The sequence below is a fragment of the Mirounga angustirostris genome, unplaced genomic scaffold (genome assembly GCF_029215605.1).
Source record: "Mirounga angustirostris isolate CCGP_5_RB_7025 unplaced genomic scaffold, mMirAng1.0.hap1 SCAF_7, whole genome shotgun sequence".
Taxonomy (NCBI): Eukaryota; Metazoa; Chordata; class Mammalia; order Carnivora; family Phocidae; genus Mirounga; species Mirounga angustirostris.
In genome coordinates this window covers 121240352-121263652 of record NW_026991715.1, presented here as the reverse complement: position 1 = coordinate 121263652, position 23301 = coordinate 121240352, and the positions used below count along the sequence as shown (strand labels likewise).

The window sequence follows — 23301 nt, the reverse complement described above, 5'->3', positions numbered from 1 at the left end:
TTAGAAAACAACTGACAAATATTTTATTAAAAACCTAATAAGACTTGCACTGTGGTAAAGCATGGAGTTTCAAAGAATAAAAAAAGATACTTTGGGGTTTTGAAAAACTTGGATTGTTCTCAATTTCCAAGGGAAATGGTATGTGAGGTGTGGCATTCTCAACTTGGCATTGAAAAACTTGAACTCACTGCTGGCCTCTCATTAAGATGTTTCAGAGAACAGGGGCACCTGGGTGGCTCAGTCGTTAAGCGTCTGCCTTCCGGGTCCTGGGATCGAGCCCCGCATCGGGCTCCCTGCTCCGTGGGAAGCCTGCTTCTCCCTTTCCCACTCCCCCTGCTTGTGTTCTCTCTCTCGCTGTGTCTCTCTCTGTCAAATAAATAAAAAAAATTTTTAAAAAAAAAGATGTTTCAGAGAACAAAAAAACAACAATAAAGTATAGATGTTTTGAGTTGTGTTAATAGAAATGGAAAATAAAATACTCGATGCCTCCATTACCCCAGTAGACATGAGAATTTGAATAGAAATTTTTTTCTTGCTTTTCCAGAACTTTTTTTCACAAACTTCCCACCTAAATCTTAGTAAAGCTGTAAGTAAATTCACATTCCACCTTGTTTCTTGACTGAAAGCATTGGCTGCACCCAGACAACTTCATCCTTGGAAATCTGCACCAACAACTCCATTTGTTGGGTTTCTGTAGAAATACAAAATGAAAAAAAAAAAAAAAAGCATTGAGTTTAGTGAGTTAAGATAGGTTTCCTATATATAAAAACAAAATTCATTAAAATGTAGATAGTTTTTGGTAGAATCTAATGTCATATTTGTAAAATCATAGTTACCTAGAGACTTATGTACAGCAGTATATGTTACAATTGTGTAAATTGTATAATAATACTGTAAAATTATACATGTCCAATGATACAAAATTGGATGAATAAATTATGACCTCTCCATTGTAGTTATTGAAAATCATGTTTGCAAATATCAAAGTATACAGAAACATGCTCAATATTTTATATATATGTATATATATCTATAAAAAAGAGTAAAAGAAGCAGATCATAAAATAGTATAAAAATAGGATATACATGACATATTTACTCAAAAAACATGGAAGGACATGCCATTTAAGATCTTATGTAGCAGTAATTATCTCTAAGTCATGGGATTATAGGTAAATTCTCTTCATGTATCTGTGATATCCAAATATTTGACAATGAACACGTGCTATATTTGCCCATTTAAAAATTGAGGGGTTTTTTTTATTATTCATTTCTTTTTTTATTTGAGTATAGTTGACACACAATGTTACATTAGTTTCAGGTGTACAACTTAGGTGACAGGTTTATGCATTATGCTATGTTCACAATTGTAGCTCCCATCTGTCCTGATGCATTGCTATTACAATATCATTGATTATATTCCTTGTGCTGTGTCTTTTAGTCCTGTGACTTACTCATTCCTTAACTGGAAGCTAAGCTAAAGCTAAAGCTCCCCTTTAACCGTTTTGCTCAACCCCCACACACCACTCTGGCAACCATCAATTTGTTCTCTGTATTTATAGGCTTGCTTTTTTTTTTTTTTTATTCCACTTATGAGTGGAATCATATGGTATTTGTCTTTCTCAGTCTGACTTATTTAACTTAGCATAATATCTTCTAGGTCCATCCATATGTCTCAAATTGCACAATAGCATCTTTTTTTATGGCTGTATAATATTCCATTGTGTTTATATGTCTGTGTGTGTGTGTGTATAGCATATCTTCTTTATCTATCATCTACTGATGGACACTTAGGTTGCATCCATATGTTGGCTATTGTAAATAATGCTGCAATAAATATAGGAGTGCACATCTTTTTGAATTAGTGTTTTTGTTTCTGTTGGTTAAGTGCCCAATAGTGGAATTATTGGATCATATGGTGTTTCTATTTTTAATTTTGAAGAACCTCCATTCTATTCTCCTGGTGGCTATACCAATTTACATCCTCCCCAACAGTGTATTAGGGTTCCTTTTGCTCCACATCCTTACCAATGCTTGTTATTTTTTGTCTTTTCTATTTTAGCTGTTCTAACAGGTTTAAGGTGATATCTCATCATGATTTGGATTTGCATTTCCCTAATGATTAGTGATGTTGAGCATCTTTTTGTATGTCTGTTGGCCATGTGTATATCTTCTTTGGAAAAAATGTCTATTTAGGTCCTCTGCCCATTTTTAAATTGAATTGTCTTTTGTTTGTTTTTGTTTTGTTTTGTTTTTTGGTATTGAGTTGTAGAAGTTTTTTGTTTTTTTTACTTCAGATATTAACCCCATATCAAATATATTACTTGCAATTATCTTTTCCCAATCAGTAGGTTATCTTTTTGTTCTGTTGATGGTTTCCTTTGCCGTGCAAAAGCTTTTTATTTTGGCATAGTCCCAATATTTTTGCTTTTGTTATCCTTGCCTTTGGAGACTTATCTAGAAAAATGTCACTACATTTAGTGTCAGAGAAATTACTACCTGTGTTCTCTTCTAGGATTTTTATGGTTTCAGGTTTCACATTTAGGTCTTAATCCATTCTGAGTTTACTTTTGTGTATGGTGTTAAAAAGTGGTGCAGTTTTAGTCTTTTCCATGTAGCTATCCAGTTTTCCCAGCAACATTTATTGAAAAGACTGTCTTTTCCCTACTGTATATTCTAGCCTCCTTTGTCATAGATTAATTGACCAAATAAGCATGGGTTTATTTCTAGGCTGTCTGTTCTGTTCTATTGGTCTATGTGTCTATTTTTGTGCCAGCACCATTCTCTTTTGACTACTACAGCTTGTAGTACATCTTGAAATCTGGAATTGTGATACATCCAGCTTTGTTCTTTCTCAAGATTGTTTTGGCTATTTGGGGTCTTTCGTGATTCCATACAAATTTTAGTATTATTTGTCCTGGTTTTCTGAAAAACGCTGTTGGTATTTTGATAGGGATTGAATCTGTAGATTGCTTTGGATAATGTGGACATTTTAACAATATTTTCCCAATCCAGGAGCATGGAATATCTTTCCATTTGTGTCATCTTCAATTTCTTTCATCAGTGTTTTATAGTTTTCAGAGTACTGGTCTTTCACATCTTTGATTAAGTTTATTTCTAGGTATTTTATTCTTTTTGGTGTAATTGTAAATGGTGTTGTTTTCTTAATTTCTCTTTCAGCCACTTCATCATTAGAATATAGAAACACTACCAATTTGGGGGTATTAACTTTGTATCAGGCAAGTTTACTTATTTATTACTTCTCTTAATTTTTTAAAGGAGTCTTTAGGATTTTCTATGTATAGCATCATGTCATGTGCAAATAGTGACAGTTTAACTTCTTTACCAATATGGATAGCTCTTATTTCTTTTTCTGGTCTGATTGCTGTGGCTAGGACTTCCAGTACTATGTCGAAGAAAATTGGCCACAGTGGACATCCTTCTCTTGTTCCTGATCTTAAAGGAAAAACTCTAAGTTTTTTACCATTGAGTATGGTTTTAACTGTGGGTTTTTCATTTATGGCCTTTATTACGTTGAGATACGTTCCCCCTACCCCCACTTTGTTGAAAGTTTTTATGGTGAATGGATGTTGTATTTTGTCAAATGGTCTTTCTGCATCTATTGAAATTATATGATTTTCATCTTTTGTTTTGTTCATGTGGTGTATCACACTGATTTGCACATACTGAACCATCCTTGCATCCCTGGAATAAATTCTAACTGATTGTAGTGAATGACCTTTTTAATATATAGTTGAATGTGGTTGGCTAATATTTTGTTGAGGATTTTTGCATCTATGTTCATCAGGCATATTGGCCTGTAATTTTCTTGTGTGTGTGTGGGGGGGTGTCTTTGGTTTTGCTATCAGGGTAATGCTGGCCTCATCGAATGTATTTGGAAGCTTTCTTTCCTCTTCTATTTTTTAGAATAGTTTGAGAAGAATAGATATTAACTCTTCATTAAGTGTTTGGTAGAATTCACCTATGAATCCATCTGGTCCTAGATTTTCATTTTTTGATAGTTTCCTGACTACTGATTCAATTTGTTACTTGTAATCAGTTTGTTCAGATTTTCTATTTCTTCCTGGTTCTGTTTTGGAAGATTGTGTGTTTCTAGGAATTTATCCATTTCTTCTAGATTGTCCAATTTGTTGGTCTATAATTTTCCATTGTATTATCTTACAGTTCTTTGTATTTCTGTGGTGTCAGTTGTTACTTCTTCTCTCTCATTTCTGATTTTATTTATTTGGGTCCTTTCTCTTTTTTTTCTTGATGAGTCTGGTTAAGGGTTGGTCAAGTTTGTTTACCTTTTCAAAGAACAAGTTCTTGGTTTTACTGTTTTTTTGTTTGTTTGTTTTTAGTTTCTGTCACTTATTTCTGCTCTGATCTTTGTTTCCTTTCTTCTACCCATCTTAGGCTTTGTTCTTCTCTTTCTACTTTCTTTAGGTATAACGTTATATTGTTTATTTGAGCTTTTTCTTGTTTCTTATGGTAGGCTTGTATCTATTTACTTCCCTCTTAGAACTGCTTTTGCTGTGTCCCAAGGATTATGGACTGTTGTGTTTTCATTTCCATTTGTCTCCATATATTTTTTAAATTTTTTCTTTGATTGCCTTAATTGACCCCTTACTTATTTAGTATCATGTCATTTAGTGCCCATGTGTTTGCATTTTTTTCCTGTTTTATTTTCCTGGTGAAAAAACTGTTTTGATCAGAAAAGATGGATGGTATGATTTTGACCTTAAATTTACTGAAGCTTGTTTTGTGGCCTAATATGTGATTTATTCTGGAGAATGTTCCATGTGCTCTTGAAAAGAATGTGTATTCTGTTGTTTTGGGATGGAATGTTCCATATATATCTGTTATGTCCATCTGGTCCAATGTGTCATTCAAAGACACTGTTTCCTTGTTTTCTGTTGAGATTTTTCTGATATATATATCCGGGACACAAGTCCTTTATCAAATATGTGTTTTACAAATATTTCCTACCAGTTGATGGCTGTGTTTTTATTTTCATTTTCTTAATATTGTCTTTTAAAGAGCAAAAATTTTTAGTTTCCATGAAGTACACATCATGAACCTTTTTTGTGTGTGTGTGCTTGAGTGTTATATCTAAGAAATCAAACATACAGTGGAAGGGTATTCCATTGTGCTAGTTTTAGGGAAAAGCCTACAAAATCAACAGTTTATTCTTAAATTTTGTTAAATAACCTTATTTCAAGATAAAGTTCTATAAAATATTTTTTCCATAATTTAACAAATAACTCTGTTCCCCTTTTGAAAGTGAATTCACTTATTTATTTAATTATTTATTTATTTTTACATTGTTATATTAGTTTCAGGTGTACAATATAGTGATTCAACAATTCCATACATTACCTGGTGCTTATCATAAGTGCACTCATTAATCCCCATTACCTGTTTAATCCATCCCACCACCCACCTCCCCTCTGGTAACCATAAATTTGTTCTCTATAATTAAGAGTCTGAATAAAAAAGGGGGGATGCCTGGGTAGCTCAGTCATTTGAGCATCCGACTCTTGGTTTTGGCTCAGGTCATGATCTCAGGGTTGTGGGATCAAGCCCTGCTCAGCAGGGATTCTGCTTGAGATTCTCTCTCTCTCCATCTGCCCCTCCCCCCATTCATATGCTCTCTCTCTCTCTAAAATATAAAAAATAAAACAATCTATTTCTTGGTTTATCTCTCTCTCTTTTTTCCCTTTGCTCATTTGTTTTATTTCTCAAATTCCATATATGAGTGAAATCATATGGCATTTGTCTTTCTCTGATTACTTATTTCTGTTAGCATAATGCTCTCTAGCTCCATCCACATTGTTGGAAATGGCAAGATTTCATTCTTTTTTATGGTTGAATAATATTCCACCATATATATGTATATATATGTATAATATATGTATGTATATACGTATATCTCACATCTTCTTTATCCATTCATCTATTTTTTGTTTTAAGTTTTTAAATTCTAGTTAGTTAACATATACTGTAATATTGGTTTCAGAAGTAGAATTTAGTGATTCATCACATACATATAACACCCAGGGCTTATCACACCAAGTGCCCTCCTTAATACCCATCACCCATTTAGCCCATCCCTGCCTACCTCCCTAAAAGTGAATTCACTTTAAGTGGCCTTTTTAAGAACCACTTCTTGGACAATGAGGACTTTTTGTACATGAAAAGAATCTAGTGAGGGATCTTTATGAGAAAGAATATGCATCACCAACAAGAGGGAGATTTTCTTGCCTTCCCTGGCATCAATTCCAGGCCCTTCTGTCTCACAACACTAATATAAGCCTCACCATTTAGAAATACCTGTCACTATTAGGGAACTCACAACTCCTCCCCAATATACATGCAAACCTACAGTTTTGATTTAGTATTTGGTTGAGATGAAAAGGAAACATTTAATAGCCCATTAAAGCACTGAGAAGAAGTGTGGTTTTGAATCCACCAACATTCAAAAACATTTCTGGAAAATCATGGACTGGATTGTCCCTCCTGTATTAGGGCCATTTCCTAAAGTGCCTCAAAGCACTTTCAACACCCTAAGGCATTTGGCTCTGGAATTCTGGTGTTGGCAGGAAGCTCTTCATCCCATCTGCTCTTTCTACCACCTTCACATGGTGAATAATTAATAGTCTTCTTGATTTTTTTTGGAATAGAAGCCAAAATCAACACTAGAACAGAACAGATTGCTGGGCTCCACTCCTTTCTGGGAAAGCCCAGCAGAGGCTTCCACATGTTCCATGAAGACCTGACAGCATGGCTATAGGAATGCCATACATAGCCCAAACTGGCCGCCAAATGTGAGTTGGTTGCTTCTGAGGGCAGTGCGTGTCAGTAAGTCAGCAAGGATGCTATACCTATCCCAAATAATGCATGAAACAAAGTTAAAGTTATATCTATCATGACTTTTGGTTTTCATTATTCCACAGACAATAGCAATTTAGTCAAATAGTAAGGCTACATTTTCAAGGCAAGTACTTGTTTTACTTTTCTCCAACTCTTTATTTGGAAAATGCTCAAATTTACAAAAATGTTGGAAGACTAGTACAATAAACATTCAAATACACTTTGCCTACATTCACCAATTTGCTGCATTTGCACTGTCTCTCTCTTTCTCACATCTTTCCTCTCTCTTTCTCTCTTCTTCTCATTCTCTCCCAAACTACTTAAAAGTAAGTTGCACTTTTAGTCTCATTAAGGTTAAGGGCATTTTTTAAAAAGAACCATAATTCCATTATGACATCTAATTTTTCTCCAAGATTCAACCTAGTTGTAAAAATTATTCAGCTGTTTTTGTCTTTTTAATTTTAATTTAGAATAGTGCCCCTGCTTTTGGTTTTGTTTTTCATGATACTGACTTAAAAAAAAAAATACAGGCCAGTTGTAGAATGTCCAACATTTTGGATTTGTCTAATTGCTTTCTCATGTTTAGATTCAGGTTGAACATTTCTGACAAGATTAATTTATAGGAGATATTGTATATTTAATGCATAACATCAAAGGACATACAATGAATGCCAGATTGAACTACTACTATTAATGCTAAATTAATTACTTGGTTAAGGTGATGAGCATTAGCTCTTTTTATTTAAAATTATATCTAATAAGCACTGAGTAATGTATAGAACTGTTGAATCATGGTATTATACACCTGAAACTAATATAATACTGTGTGTTAATTATACTTGAATAAAAATAGTTGTATCTAGTAAATGATCTATGAGTGATACTTTACAACTGTGTGAGTATCCTATTTCCTACAAACCCACATCCCAATTTTAGCATTCTTTGATGATATTTACCTAGATAAGCTATTACACTGGAGATGGCAAAATGGCTAATCCTATCTATTAACTGGAATTTTTCTCAAAAGACGAACCACTCTTCCTCCATTCCTATCCCTTTTGAATATCATAGTAGATTCATGAGTTATTTTAAAATTTAATGGATTATAATATATTACTATCTCTATACTTTTTGATCCTCCAGCTATATCAAATTTGGCCAAGAGGAGCCCCTTTCAGTATGCTCCTCTGTCGTTTTGATATTACCCCCATTAGTCTTTGAGCAGTCCTTTGCTTTCTGGATCAAGAAGCTATCCCATGCTCACTGTAGCTTTTTCTTGTCCCCTATCTGGAATCAGCCAATTCTCCAAATGCTCAGTTCCTTTTATTAGGGAGTGGTATTTAAAAACTAATATCTGAGTAATTTGTATTTTCCCTGTTACTGGGATACCATTGTTTCTAGGCTATTCTAATGGACAGAACTAGGAAGTATACTTTTCAAATGAATTCATGTTGATATTTCTAGTTCAAATTTAGCATTACATCATTTTTTTCCTAGCTTTTTAAATGTCATATTTGTACTTTTTCTCTCATAGTGAGAATTTTGATTTCTTATAGTAATATATTTACCTATTTGTCATCTTATGTCATAAATTCAACAGTTTAAGAATTAAAATAGTATTACAACTAACAATAAACCTATTAGGTAAAGGTTAACATTGCCTTTTCTCTTAGAATTGGTCCCACTAGGACTTTATAATTAAGACACTATTTCCAAAGGTGCTTGAATTAATTCCGCTTCCTGAATGACTATATTATCAATTTAATAGGCAGTTAGATTCATTTGTTTCTCTTTGTATTCAGTTTTAGAATTTGCTTTTTTTCTAAAAATATTTTAATGAAAAAGCTACCTTCCTTTTTTTTAAAGATTTTTTAATTATTTATTTGAGAGAGAGAGCAAACAAGAAGCAAGAGAGAGCACAAGCAAGGTGAAAGGCAAAAGGAGAAGAAGACTCCCTGCTGAGCAGGGAGCCCGATGTGGGACTCTATTCCAGGACTCTAGGATCATGACCTGAGCTGAAAGCAGAGGCTTAACCAGCTGAGCCCCCCAGGCATACAGAAAATGTTATCTTTCTGTAAACATTTCATTATACTACAAATGAAACATCTGAATCCATTACAGACCACCTCTTAAATCTTAAAAACCAGGATAAAACATTGAAATTTAAAAGTAATCTTGAATATTATATAGGCTAACAATCCTTACATCACCCCTGCATTAACTTGAGAATTACTCAACTACTTATGACATCAATTACTGGAACTCCAAGATACTGTCCTTAACTAGAAATGTTTCAAGTTGTGACTTACATAGTGGAACTCTTAAAAACAAGTTTATTTCAGTTGTTCAGATTCTTTTTTTTTTTTTTTAAGATTTTATTTATTTATTTGAGAGAGTGAGAATGAGAGGGAGAGAGAACATGAGGGGGGTAGGGTCAGAGGGAGAAGCAGGCTCCCCGCCCAGCAGGGAGCCCGATGCGGGACTCGATCCCGGGACTCCAGGATCATGACCTGAGCTGAAGGCAGTCGCTTAACCAACTGAGCCACCCAGGCGCCCCAGTTGTTCAGATTCTTAACAAATTATCTTTATTACCCAATTTTCTTCAAGATTTCAGTATGTATCAGGTTTTTTGAAAAAAATGTAGCCTGGGAAACGGTAACATGTGAGACGGCTTGACAAGATCAGTTGAAAAGTTTGTCTCAACCATTTCCCCCTCCTTTGAACTTCTGTATATATATATATATATATATATATATATATATATATATTTTTTTTTTTTTTTTAAACTGGTGCTATGACTGAAGAGCACATTTTTCAGGAATGACAGTGGAACTACCTTTAAATAAAATCACTTTATTTCATAAGAAATGAGATGGACCGTAAAGAAAGAACAATGCCTTTAAAAAAAAAAATGTTTCCTATCTTAATTTCACACTAAAACCACTTTGTAAAGAAAATTTATCATTAAAGGGCTAATACCTTCTTCAACACTTCATTCTATGTGTAGAAATTCAGTCCTGATTTAGGTACAGAAACAGAGCCAACCAGTGATTTTCTGAGAATAAACTCTGGCAAACTAAAGGGTTTGCTTTTTTAAATCTTTTTATTTTAGCCGTATTTTTTGAATATATAGAACATTTACATAGCTCAAATTACAAACTATATTAAAAAATTCTTTACCCTTCTACTATTCCCATTTACACCCAATTGGTAACCATTTTCTGTCCTTCCTATGTTGTTGGGGTTTTTTATTTGCAAAAACAAGCAAACGTGTGATAATTTTTTATCCCTTCTATTTACCCCTTTTTCTTACACAAAATGTGGCATACTACAATTGACCCTTGAGCAGCATGGGTTTGACCTGCACAGGTCCACTTATATGTGGATTTTTTCAATAAATACACTACAGTAGGGTAAATGTATTTTCTCTTCCTTATGATTTTCTTAACATTTTCTTTTATCTAGCTTATTTCGATTTAAGAAAATAGCATATAATATATATAACACAAAATACATGTTAATCGACTCTTTTGTGTCATTGGTAAGGCTTCTGGTTAACTGTAGGTTGTTAGTAGTTAAGTTCTGGGGAGTCAAAAGTTACACTTGGATTTTTGACCGTGCAGGGGTTGGCACCCCTAACCCCCATGTTGTTCAAGAGTCAACTATATATACACCATGATTTTTCACTTAAAATACATCCCCAAAATCATTCCATGTTAGTTTATGGACATGTTCTTCATTATTATTTATGGCTTCATAGAAATCCATTGTGTAGATATATCACAGCTTATTCTACTCTTTTCCACAAATAGGCATTTTGGTTATTTTTCATTTTGCTATTGCTAACAATTTAATATTGAATAATACCCATTTTCCTTTTATATGTAGAGACATATCCTCAGGAAAAATTTCTAGAAGTGAAATTGCTCAGGACTATGAGCTTCACAAGTTGTTCCTGTGTTTTTCTCCCCCTCTTCGGTGGGATGGCTAAAATGGGCTGGAGTTGGGATATTTCCCTTCCTCCACGTCACTTAGGCTCTGATTAGCTAGTTTCTCCTGAGGGCAGGCCTTGTTAGGAACAAAGTGCTCTGGCATATTTCCAAATGTTTCCTTTTCCCTTCCCTCTGCCAGAAGCTTGAGGGGATTTTTCTTTGATACTTACTAGGAGAACCTGGTCAAGCTCCAGGAGGTAAATCTCACAAAACTGTGGCTGCCTACTTATAACTGAGTCTTCCTGGCTTTTTAATTCTCAAAGTTGTCCATATTGGGACTTCACAATTCATCAATTACAACTCAGACTGTAAGCCCTTATCCCTAATACAAAGCTACTTGGTTTTATAGCTTTATGTTAAGTATTAAAATCAAGTTGTATAAACCCTTCAACTTATTTTTCTTTTGTTTCAGAATTGATTTAGCATCTTAAGGCCCTTTGCATTTTCATATACGTTTTGGGATCAGCATGTCAATTTCTATTTTAAAAGTCTCTGAAATTTTTATTTGAATTGTTTTGAATCTATAAATCAATTTGGGGAAAATGTATATCCTAATGATATTAAGTGCTCCAATCCATGAACCAGGTATATCTCTCTATTTAGATCTTTATTAATTCTCTCAGTAATATTTTCTAGATTTTTAAATAAAAATATAGTTAACAGTAATATTTTGTAATTTTTAACGTAGAAGTTTTACATATCTTTTATAAAATTTAATCCTAAGTACTTTATGTTTTATAACTGTAAGTAGCATTTTATTGCATTTTTCAACTGTTTGCTGATACAGAAATGGAATCATTTTGTATAATGACTTCCTACCCTACAAACTTGCTAAATTTATACTGTTGATTGCTATCTCTAGATCTGCCAATTTTTGCTTCATGAAATTTAAAGCTCTGTTGTTTGAAGTATACATATTTAAGATTGTTGATTTTTCCTAATGATTCCATTTTATCATTATTAAATGGCACTCTGTCCTTCTTAAAACTCTTGGTCTTGATGTCTACTTTGGTATTAATATAACCACCAAGTTTCCTCCTGCCTTCTATATATTTGTGTCTTTAAATGTATGTATGTATCTTAAAGAGAATAAAAAAGACAAATTACTTTTGAAAAATCAAATTGATATCTTTAAATTTAAAACTTGTCTCTTTTAGGCAGAAATCGAATTTGATTTGTCTTTTTTATCCAGTCTGACAATTTCTGCCTGTTAATTGGAGTGTTTAGACCATTAATGTTTGATGTAATTATTGATATGATTTGGTTTATATCTATCATCTTGATAGTTGTTTTTCATTTGTCCATTTTGTTTCTCTTTTGTTTCTTTTCTATGTTCTTTTGTGTTTATGCAATTTTTTTCATTTCACATTTTATTTCCTTTGTTGAATTATTATCTATATCTGTTTTTATTATTTTTTAGTGGTTGCTCTAGGGTTAATAATATATGTCTGGGGGCGCCTGAGTGGCTCAGTTGTTAAGCGTCTGCCTTCGGCTCAGGTCATGATCTCAGGGTCCTGGGTTCAAGCCCCACATCAGGCTCCCTGCTCAGCAGGAAGCCTGCTTCTCCCTCTCCCACTCCCCCTGCTTGTGTTCCCTCTCTCGCTGTGTCTCTCTCTGTCAAATAAATTAAAAATCTTTAAAATATATATATATATATATGTCTGAACTTATCCAAGTCTATTTATAGTCAATACTGAACTATTTCGTACTTCACAACTCCCAGTTCAGAAATGCAGTAACCTTAAACAATATAATTTCATTTACACAACCCATCACAGAATTTCTGGTGTCTCAGCTAAGTGACTGTGCTGTTAACAAGGTGTTGTAGCTGTCTTTCCACTCCTGCTGGGCCAGGACTCCAAAGTCCCTGGCACTGCTGGGCCACTAGTAGTATCTGTTTTATTCTCCACCCTTTGGTAAGCCTCATATCTAGCACAGCCCTTGGCCAAGGATTTGTGCAGAACTCCCCAGTCCAATCTCCATGAAAACTTCTGGGGTGCTGCTCTGTGTAGTCCCCTCTTCTCTGGTGCCTGCCCTGCAGATTCCAGCCACTTCAGCTTCCTCAAGTCAGCAGGACCATCTTGCTCTGCTAACTCCATTTCACTGGCTTCAGTACAGAAATTCTCAAGCAGGGAGGTAGGGTTAATATGAGGCTTCCCTTGTCAGTTTCTCTTCTTTCAGAGATTGCAGTCTTTCACAGACTGTTGTCCAGTTTCCTATGTACACTGGAGGAGGGCTAGCTCAGTATCTGTTAGATTTACTCAAAATCAAGAAGTTTTAGGCACTTTTATAATGAAAAGAATATGTTTCAGGGTACAAGCTCATGACATCTATAAGTTAGAAACTTGTAGAGTTTACCTTCACTTTGCTTTTTATAGAATTTATCTGTTTGAGAGTCTCTAGTAGTTTAACTGGAGTTTAAGAAGATATTGTACAGGTTCTTGAGGCATTCTGGAAGAATTTAACTTCATTTTATGTATTCTGAGCATTTCAGAATTCTCCACAGTTTCCCTCTGCTTGCTTCACCTCTTTGGCCTTCTTCATTCTCTTTCCTATGCGTCTTCACTTTCTCTCTCTTTTTAAAAAAATTTAATACATACTTGTATAGGAGATCTTATGGGCCCAAAATTCTGGGGGGCTTGGTGGATATTAACTCATTTAATTTTTGAGTGCAGTGAGTAAAGCAAAGGGGAGTAGTGGATGCAAGGCAAGTGAGCGTGCCTTACCACTTGTTTTCCTTCTGGAAAATTAGGGGAATTGTTTGTCTTGCTCTCTTGTTTGTCTGGTCTTTCTTAAGCTATTAGAAAAAAAACCTTTGTTATGTTTGTTTTGGAGAAATGTAGAACAATTATGCACAGCTTTTTAGGTGAATTGTTAGGCAATTAACTCCCCTTTTTGTTTCCCTTCACTCCGTAGAGACTGGAAGAAGTTTTTGCCCTTCCTCATATTATGTGATTAATTTTAATACAGGAAGAAACTCTGCCAAATATTCTGTTTCAGAAAACTTTCAAATGAGGCAGATCTGGTAAGCTAAATTTCAGCTCAAGTAATAGTTACTTAGAAAAGAAAAAATTTTTTAAAATATAGGACTGATTTACTAACTGCTTCTAAGAGCCTGTCTGGATTTATTTATATTTTAGTTTTTCTGGCTCTGGAATAGTTTTTCTGGCTCTTTTGTGGCAGTCAAAATGCCACAAAAGAAGTACAAAAACATGACTTTCAGTGTCCAAACAATGTGGTCTAAAAAGTAAAGCAAATTGAGGGGAAAAAACAAAACACAACATTACCTCTGTTCTCTCTTATGTTCCACAGTTAAAACATCCAGTGCCTTCATGTTTTTCCTTTATCAGGACAATGCTCTCTTCAGAGAATCTGGCACCTTAGTTCTCAAAGGCCAGAGTGATGGAAAATCATCTGACCTACAGCAGCAAGGACACCAAACTGTAAGAGGACACGGGGAGCCAGCATTCCAGTCTTGACTTTGGCCTTTGCAGTGAGACCTTCCCAAATGGCAGTGCCAAATGTTTAACTTTTTACCATGAATATAAAACCTCATTCCTGGCCCATGCATATTGCTATGAGACCTTCATAAATCAATTAACAGGCGTATCTCACACCAGGTAAAATGGAAAATCTTTCTTATATGAGACCCTGGTCAGAAGGTGGCCTCCCTCTTTCCTGGACTGGAATTTGTATTTGTCTGCCAAAGCTACTGTGGCTCTTTGAGAGCCAGATTAGGCCCTCACAGGGAAGTTGGGGTCATTGTTCACATCAAATGCCACCTCAGGGCCTACACTCACACTTCTCCCTCTGTCTGGAACACTTACCCGCACTCCTCATGACTAACCACTTATCCTCAGACTTCCATTTCAAGGTTACCTCTTCATAGGTGTTTTCATCAATCACCCAATATAAATGGATTCTCTAGACACATTCTCTTATAATTCTTATGTTCTTGTCCTTCAAAGCATTTATCTCACTATGCTAGTATGTCATTTATCTCTGTTTATTGCTTGTTTCATCTACTGAATCCTGTGCTCCATGAAGCCAGGAATCATTTCTTTTCTTTTTTTTTTAAGATTTTATTTATTTATTTGACAGACAGAGGCATAGTGAGAGAGGGAACACAAGCAGGGGGAGTGGGAGAGGGAGAAGCAGGCTTCCCGCCGAGCAGGGAGCCCGATGTGGGGCTCGATCCCAGGACCCTGAGATCATGACCTGAGCCGAAGGCAGATGCTTAATGACTGAGCCACCCAGGTGCCCCGCCAGGAATCATTTCTATCTGACCAACCACAACAAACACAGTCTCTAGTATAGAGCCTGGCTCATAGTGGGCATTCAGTATATATTTGTTGAGTAAATCAATGAACCACCTTTCCTCTACCCACACCCCCACAGAGGACTCTGGCAGCCACATGGAGAGAGCTGCAGCAACCAAACATGGAGTGGGGGGTGTACAAATTCATCTTATCCAAAATTATGCAGAGGATTCACAAAAGCACCCTGAGGCAAGAGTCAGAAATATGCAGGGTGAATCATGAAAAGTGAGGTCTCTGCCCCCTACAACCAAATAAGGAAACCAGAACGCACACAGGGCATATTTAACTAGGCACCTTATAGAAATCCAGGGCAAAGGGCAGGGCTCTTGTTGCTTATTTTGCAAATTGAGGTTTTTAAAAATTTATATACCAGTGTTAATAATCTGCCTCCCTGTGGGTAGGATGATGAAAGTAATTAGCACAGGGAAAAGTAACACCAAAGAAAGTCAGCTTATTGGAATAAGAGCTTTCAGAGCAAGGGTACAGAATAAAGCATTTGACACCATCTCTCAGGCAACTGCAGAAATACTTGTCTGAGTAGGCTTAAGTGAAAACTGAGTATTCAACTAAAAGGAATGTATTCAACAAGAATATCACACCAGCTTTCCAGGGTAACAGAGTTCTTTTGGAACCAATATACATACCTTTAATTCTAATCTGGGGATGGCAAATAAATTGTATCTGATGGGCTAGTCTAAGTCCATTGGCAGTGGCTGCCCAGAGTACTAGACTGTGACAAATTCTAAGGCTGAGTCTGGGCTCAGTGAGGAAATGAGCTATGCCCAGGTAGTAATGTCTGATGGGCAGAGAATAGGGATTAAAACGAATCATGCCATGTTGCTGTCATTACCATTAAACTAAAAACAACAGCAACAAAAGTTTTATTAATTGGGATTTTGATTCAGACTCTAGGTAGGGCTGACATCATGGCCAACTTGAGGGAAATAACACCAAGCAGGAAGAGTCTAGAGGTATCATTATTAACATCACACCCGAAGAGGTGCAATTTTCCCCCATCCCATAAGGAACCATCTTCATTCAAGGTCCATGGCCTTCAGAATACCCCCTTTTCTGACCCTTTCTTGGAGCTGCCTTTTACCTGTGCGATCCTTGCTTCCCACCTAGACCAACTAGCCCATTCTATGGTCTTCTGCAAACTCTTAGTGTAACTGTACACAGAACATTGCTGTGCTGGACCTTGGATAAATAATCACAAGGGAATATTGACTCAGATAACGTGTTAAGTCCTATCCTTAAATTCTAAATTCTTTGATTCCAGGACTTTCATACCTCTAAGATAGATTACATTTAAGAAGTGTGGAAGTCTCTCCATTTTTTTCATCAAGAAACCTGGGAAACCCCATAATCTAATTCTAACAGGAGCTGAGTCACAGAAAGACTTTTTATAATACTAAACAGAAAATCATCTACAGGAACAGGGCTCAGTTTATAATTCCTAGTCCCAAGATCAGGCAACTGGACTAGTCATAGTTTTTAGGAAAATACATTTCTTGATTTATAAATAAAAATTTTAAAAGCTAACAAGGAAACAAAAAAAAAGCAAAGATTTTTTTCATATGTGATTTTGTTTTATTTCATTTTTTTTTTTGTTAAATATAAAAGAGTATTTACAGAAGTTGAAAAAAATTTTGGTCCTCTTTAAATTATATCCCCAAGGGATATCTTCATCTTGTAGGGATATATTCACCCTTCTTTTCTAGATAAGCCGTTGAACAATGTCCCATAGACCTTTACAGTCACTTTCTGCATTATAGTCCTCCTATGACATAAACAAGTCAAACCCAAATCTTGGTAGAGGGAAAACAGAAATCATCTGTCATATTGAGGGCATTAAATCACACTCTTCTAAATTTCTCCTAAATTTCCCATTAATGAGGTAAAAGTTAAGGCACTGACATAGAAATTTGCATAAAGTCGATAAGGTTCATATTGTTTATTTTTAAAAAATATTTTCCCTTAAAATCTGACAAAATGTTTTGTGGACTTAGTAACGTATAGTATAGTAGAGTGCGGTATAATATAGCTATGATGTTACTAATTACACTTACCTATGCCTGTGATTTAAACTCTTGTGCATCTCCATTGTCTGTACAGATTAAAGTTCAAGTTTTTTTAAATAGCTTACAAAACCCAACTTAATCTGTTATTTCCTATCTCCCTAACTTCATCTCCCTTTATCCTTTTACCTGTGATCTCCAAAAGTACCAAATTGCTAGCAATCACCAGCACACTGGCCTTTCCTTGCACCCTTAACTTTGGCCATGTAGCCTCCTCTGCCTGAAATTGCCTGTCCTCCCTTCATTGCTTGGTAATTTCAATTTATCCTTACCAGGCTCCTCCTTATACCATATCCCCATTTATGCAGAGGTAGGTGCTTCTCTTTTACTTCATAAATGCTGAGTTTTCATATCTATCATTATGGAAATAATTGTTAGCATTTTACATGTAGTCTCTCCGTCTGGAAAGTAGGCACCAAGGGGCACCTGGGTGGCTCAGTCATTAAGCGTCTGCCTTCGGCTCAGGTCATGATCCCAGGGTCCTGGGATCGAGTCCCACATCGGGCTCCCTGCTCCACGGGGAGCCTGCTTCTCCCTCTCCCACTCCCCCTGCTTGTGTTCTGCTCTCGCTGTGTCTCTCTCTGTCAAATAAAGAAATAAAATCTTAAAAAAAAAAAAAAGAAAGAAAGAAAGTAGGCGCTTGCAGGGCCGTGAACGCTTGTTCCACTTTGTGTACTCAGTTGCTACGTCAGTGGCAGTGTTTGGCTCATCAGAGGCCCACACATACGTGGCTGGGTGATAAATTAATCAATGGAGGACATTCATCATCTCAGGCAATGAAGGAGAAAGGTGCACAATAACTGTAATGCTCTGTGATGAGCAACACACACACACACACACACACAAGCCAAAACAAAAAGCTACAAATTCGACACGTTTACTTACTTATGACTGGAGAGCTTATATTACAAATAGGATGAGTGAATCTCCACGCAGATTGAAGAAGAGAATTGAAGCTGGTTTAGTGTCACTTCTGCTTCTTGATTCACTCTCCTCTTCTCCCCAGTGTAGCCACGGTGCCATCCTCTCTTCCCTAGTTCCTTCTCTGATAACCAGATCATCCTTCCACAGTCACCTCTGCTCACAGATACTGTTCTGTCCTCTCAACTTTTAAAGCATTTTCAGTCTACACTACTGACTTGGCATTTTAAACGTGACCTGTACCCACAGACAGTTTGTCTGTGTCCTGTTTTTTCTATTAGGTCGTAAGTTCTTGGAGACTAGAAACCATGCTTCTTTTTTCCCCTTTTAATTCCAGCAGTGTGTCTTGCACGTGGAAAGTGTCTTACACAACATGTAGTACATTATGTAACAACGTGGGAGCAACAGAGTTTGAATTGAAAATCGGGAAACCTGAATTGAGAACCCAAGCTTTCACTTAAAAGCTTTCACTTAGGGCGCCTGGGTGGCTCAGTCGGTTAAGCGACTGCCTTCGGCTCAGGTCATGATCCTGGAGTCCCAGGATCGAGTCCCGCATCGGGCTCCCTGCTCGGCAGGGAGTCTGCTTCTCTCTCTGACCCTCCCCCCTCTCATGCTCTCTCTCTCTATCTCATTCTCTCTCTCAAATAAATAAATAAAATCTTTAAAAAAAAAAAGCTTTCACTTAAAAGCTTTGTGACTGTGGGAAACTTACTTAACTTCACTAAGCTTCAGCTGTGTGATATGTGAAATCAAAATAATGATGCTTCTCTAACAGAGTGGCGGGGAAGATAGAATGAGATCATGTTAGTAAAGTGTTTCTTTTTTTTTTTTAAAGATTTTATTTATTTATTTGAGACAGAGAGAATGAGAGAGAGAGTACATGAGAGGGGGGAGGGTCAGAGGGAGAAGCAGGCTCCCCGCCGAGCAGGGACCCCGATGTGGGACTCGATCCAGGGACTCCAGGATCATGACCTGAGCCGAAGGCAGTCACCCAACCAACTGAGCCACCCAGGTGCCCTAGTAAAGTGTTTCAACCGTGAAATGCCCTTCAAATATTAAATAATACTATTATTTTGGAAGAAACACCTCATTTTTCAGGATCTCTTTTTCTATTAACTACTTCATCTATTCCCAGCAGCTATAAATAATTTCTAGGCTCCTGGTTGTCATCTGGTTTCTCAGGGAGGAAGACAGACATTTACCTGTTAGTCCATCTTCTCCTCCAAGAGTTTCAGAAATGCTGGTTTCCTGCTTTACTTCTAGGTGCTATATCGGTGTGTGAACTGGGAGCCACTACAAGGAAAACAAGTCTTCATAACAGTGGAGGTTTATGACAAACAATATAGTCTTCGTTTGTTCCAGCTTTGAAAAGCATGATTAAAAAAAAAAACTATAAAAGTAATACAAGTCCATGAGATATCATTAGAAAAATATAAATGGATAGAAAAAAATCACAATAAAATTATCCATAATCCCATTATAATTATTGATAATGCTTTGGCATATTTATTTCCAGAATCTTTTTTTTATGCTTATATATTTTAACATAGTTCTAATAATTAATCACTAAGTAATTATTATCCATAATAATTCAGATGTTTGATAAACCAACATTTTAATCGTTACAAAATTTAAATGTGGGGATTTTCCTTAACCTTTTCCTGATTCTTGAACATTAAGTTTTCAATTTTCATCATTATAAATACTGCTGTGACTAATGTCTTTCTTTTTTTTTTTTTTTAGTTTTTTAATTTTTTAATTTATTTATTTGACAGAGAGAGACACAGCGAGAGAGGGAACACAAGCAGGGGGTGCGGAGAGGGAGAAGCAGGTTTCCCACAGAGTAGGGAGCCCGACGTGGGACTTGATCCCAGGACCCTGGGATCATGACCTGAGCCGAAGGCAGATGCTTAACGACTGAGCCACCCAGGCGCCCCAACTAATGTCTTTCTATATACCAGTTTTTTATTTCTTTCTTTCTACACGTAAGATGATTTATTCAGGAAAAATCAATAGAAGTGTCATTCCTGTGTCAAAGGGCCCAAACATTTCTTTCTCTTTTTAAAGATTTTATTTATCTGAGAGAGAGAGAGAGAGAGGGAGAGCATAGCAGGGGTGAGGGCTTGGGACAGGGAGGTGGGAGGGGCTGAGGGACAAGCAGACTCCCTGCTGAGTGGGGAGCCCTAGTAGGGGCTCAAGGCGGGGGATCCATCCCAGGACCTTGAGATCATGACCTGAGCCAAAGTCAGACGCTTAACAGACTAAGCCACCCACATGCCCCTCAAAGGGCCCAACATTTCTAAGCCTCTGATGGTCTGTCCTAATTTGATTTCCTTTGAAGAATCCTACCCTACACTGAGTGGGGCAGCCTGAATGGAGGACACATCATGATTTAGGCAATTTATTGTGATGATGGTTAATGTCAATAAGATGAAAAGAGAGAAGTGGGCAGGTCTCAGGCCGTATTATTTAGAAACAGAAATGACTATAGTTCTACTCTCCAGTATAAGAGATAATATGCAAAGAATTTTATAGAGTATTTGAAGCATTTTTTCCTTACATAAAAACTATTTGTTGAATTGAATAATATTTCACTTCGCTTCTGTAGCACAGAACTCTGACTTAAAGACACTCTATCAAATCCTTCCTTTATGAAATCAGGACCAAAATCCAACCGGATTTGAATCTCAGATCTGAGGAATATAGGAGACGGTGATTTTTTCAGAGAAAGGCTGAATTTTATCTGAGATGGGGCCAGAAGCCAAGCCATATCACTGAAACTACTTCATTTGGAACTTTCTTCCTAATCTCAAAATAATAAGGCCTTGGCATAACCAGCTCAGAACATTATTTATAGTTATCTGTTTAATTAAAAAAGAGGGAGAAGCAATTCTACCATTACATGCAATATTTTGGTAGAGGTTTTCTGCTAAAAAGCAAACGACATGCATTTTATTTGGACTTGCTCTCAAGAAGATGTTTGGAAAGGAACTTTCCAGGACACAGTGTTTTCTTCTTTTACCCCTCTAAAATGGTGTAGTTCTAAGCTTTCCTCTCTTTTTCTTCCAAGATAAGATTGTTGACAGATACATACAAGTCATTAGAAGGTTTGGGGGTTTGCTGTAGTTGTTTGTTTGCGTGTTTGTTTCTTTTCTTTCTTTCTTTCTTTCTTTCTTTCTTTCTTTCTTTCTTTCTTTCTTTTTTCTTTTTCTTTTTTTCTTTTTGCATGTTTGGTTCTTAAAATGAGAGAGAGGGACAAGAAGAGAAATATTTGGTGTTTTCTCAGCAGCAATTTGGAATTGTGCTTTCTGTTTATCCTTTGGTTTATCATTCTGCAAGTTTAAAAACTAGCAAGATGTACACCCTAACTTATTCCCAGCAGCAGCTTCAACAGTCCCTAAGTGAAGAGATATTTTCATTTCTACCCTGAATCCTGATTCAAGGAAAAGTTAGACCATCCTTGCCGTCAGGGACAGCATTGAGAACTCATGGTTAGGTTGAAATTTCTCTTTAATTATATTCTATGAACTACACAGGAGTATTTGATTGTTTAGTTCAGTATGAATGAAAACCATTTTATTTTTACCTTAGCCAATAATTTGTTAGGACTGAAACCAGGAACTAATAAAACATCCTCTTCTTTAATATCCTCTCCCATGTTTTTCCAGCCTTAGTGGGGCATCGAAAGACTTCCACGTGGTCAGCTACTAGAAGTCAGCTTGACTGTCTGAGGGTTCAGGTGAGAAGCTGAGTAGGAGGCTCACTGTATATTACATAAATCTTCGCCTCTGTATTTTTAAATTATCATTTCCTCTTCAAAATCTTGTTAATGTGGTTTTTCTTTTCTTTTTTAGTTCTTTACTTTCTCTTTTGTGATGTTCTTCTTTAGCAACAGTTGACAAAGTAAGCAGTAAATGAGAAATCACATTAGAGAAGAGTAAGGTTGTCTGTGACTGACTTCTTATAATTAAATTTTTTTTTTTGCCATCATGGCAGTTTTTTTCTTATCTGTTTACTTGAAAACTAAAAATAATTATATGCATTTGGGGGAAAATCAATTAGTAGAGCAGATTATAAAATGAAAAATCCTACTGCTGTATTCCCCAAACCCCATGCCTTTCTTAAAAGATAAATTTCTTCCTGGCGGTTGTTTTCCTAAAGGACAAACCTATTGAAGAGATTATTCTAAGTGCCTTTGATGACAATTAAACGAGAGAGGGAACACCTTTGAAAACAACAAAATGAGGTCGGCATGGAAGATGATGAATTTTCCTGGAAACAAACAGAAACAAAAAGAAACAGCTGAATTACAAAATGGATAAAATATCTGAAGAGACACCTTACCAAAGAAGACGTACAGATGGCAAATAATCATATAAAAGATGTTCAGTATCATATGTTATTAAGAAATGCAGATTACAATAAGATACTACTATACAGCTTTATGCAGTGGCAGTCTCATAGCCAATGAAGTTTATCCGAGGTGCGATTATTGCTAATTGAAAGATACTACTATACACCTAAGAGAATAGCTAAAATTCAAAACACTGACAACACCAAATGGTGACAGGGATATGAGCAACAGGAACTCTCATTCATTGCTGGTAAGGATGCAAAACGGTACAGCTGCCTTGGAAGACATTTCGGAAGTTTCTTATGAAACATGCTATTACTATATGACCCAGAAATTGTACTACTAGGTATTTACCCAAATGAATTGGAGAGTTATGTCCACATAAAAACTTGTACAAGAATATTTATAGCAGCTTTATTCATAATTGCCAAAACTTGAAAGCAACCAGATGTTCTTCAGTAAGTATATGAATAAGCAACTGAATAAATACCCAGACAATGGAATATTATTCAGCGCTAAAAAGAAATCAGCTATCGGGGCGCCTGGGTGGCTCAGTCGTTAAGGGTCTGCTTTCAGCTCAGGTCCTGATCCCAGGGTCCAGGGAGCCGGCGTTGGGCTCCCTGCTCCGCGGGAAGCCTGCTTCTCCCTCTCCCGCTCCCCCTGCTGTCTCTCTCTCTGTCAAATAAATAAATAAAATCCTTAAAAAAAAAAAAGAAAGAAATGAGCTATAAAGACATGGAGGAAACTTAAATGCATATTACTAAG

At 36.2% G+C, this 23301-nt stretch overlaps 1 long non-coding RNA gene and 1 pseudogene across 1 annotated transcript; one reads left to right on the top strand and one right to left on the bottom strand.

The window, feature by feature from the left end:
• On the bottom strand, window positions 1-18593 carry LOC129045371 (uncharacterized). Its single transcript, XR_008505028.2, has 4 exons — window positions 18147-18593; window positions 14152-14283; window positions 608-691; window positions 1-366 (listed from the first exon to the last, which is right to left on the bottom strand). It is a non-coding gene; the product is annotated as an uncharacterized LOC129045371 (long non-coding RNA).
• A 4027-nt stretch (window positions 18594-22620) lies between these two features.
• LOC123836243 (U4 spliceosomal RNA) lies at window positions 22621-22748 on the top strand (annotated as a pseudogene).
• The last annotated feature ends 553 nt before the right edge of the window (window positions 22749-23301 follow it).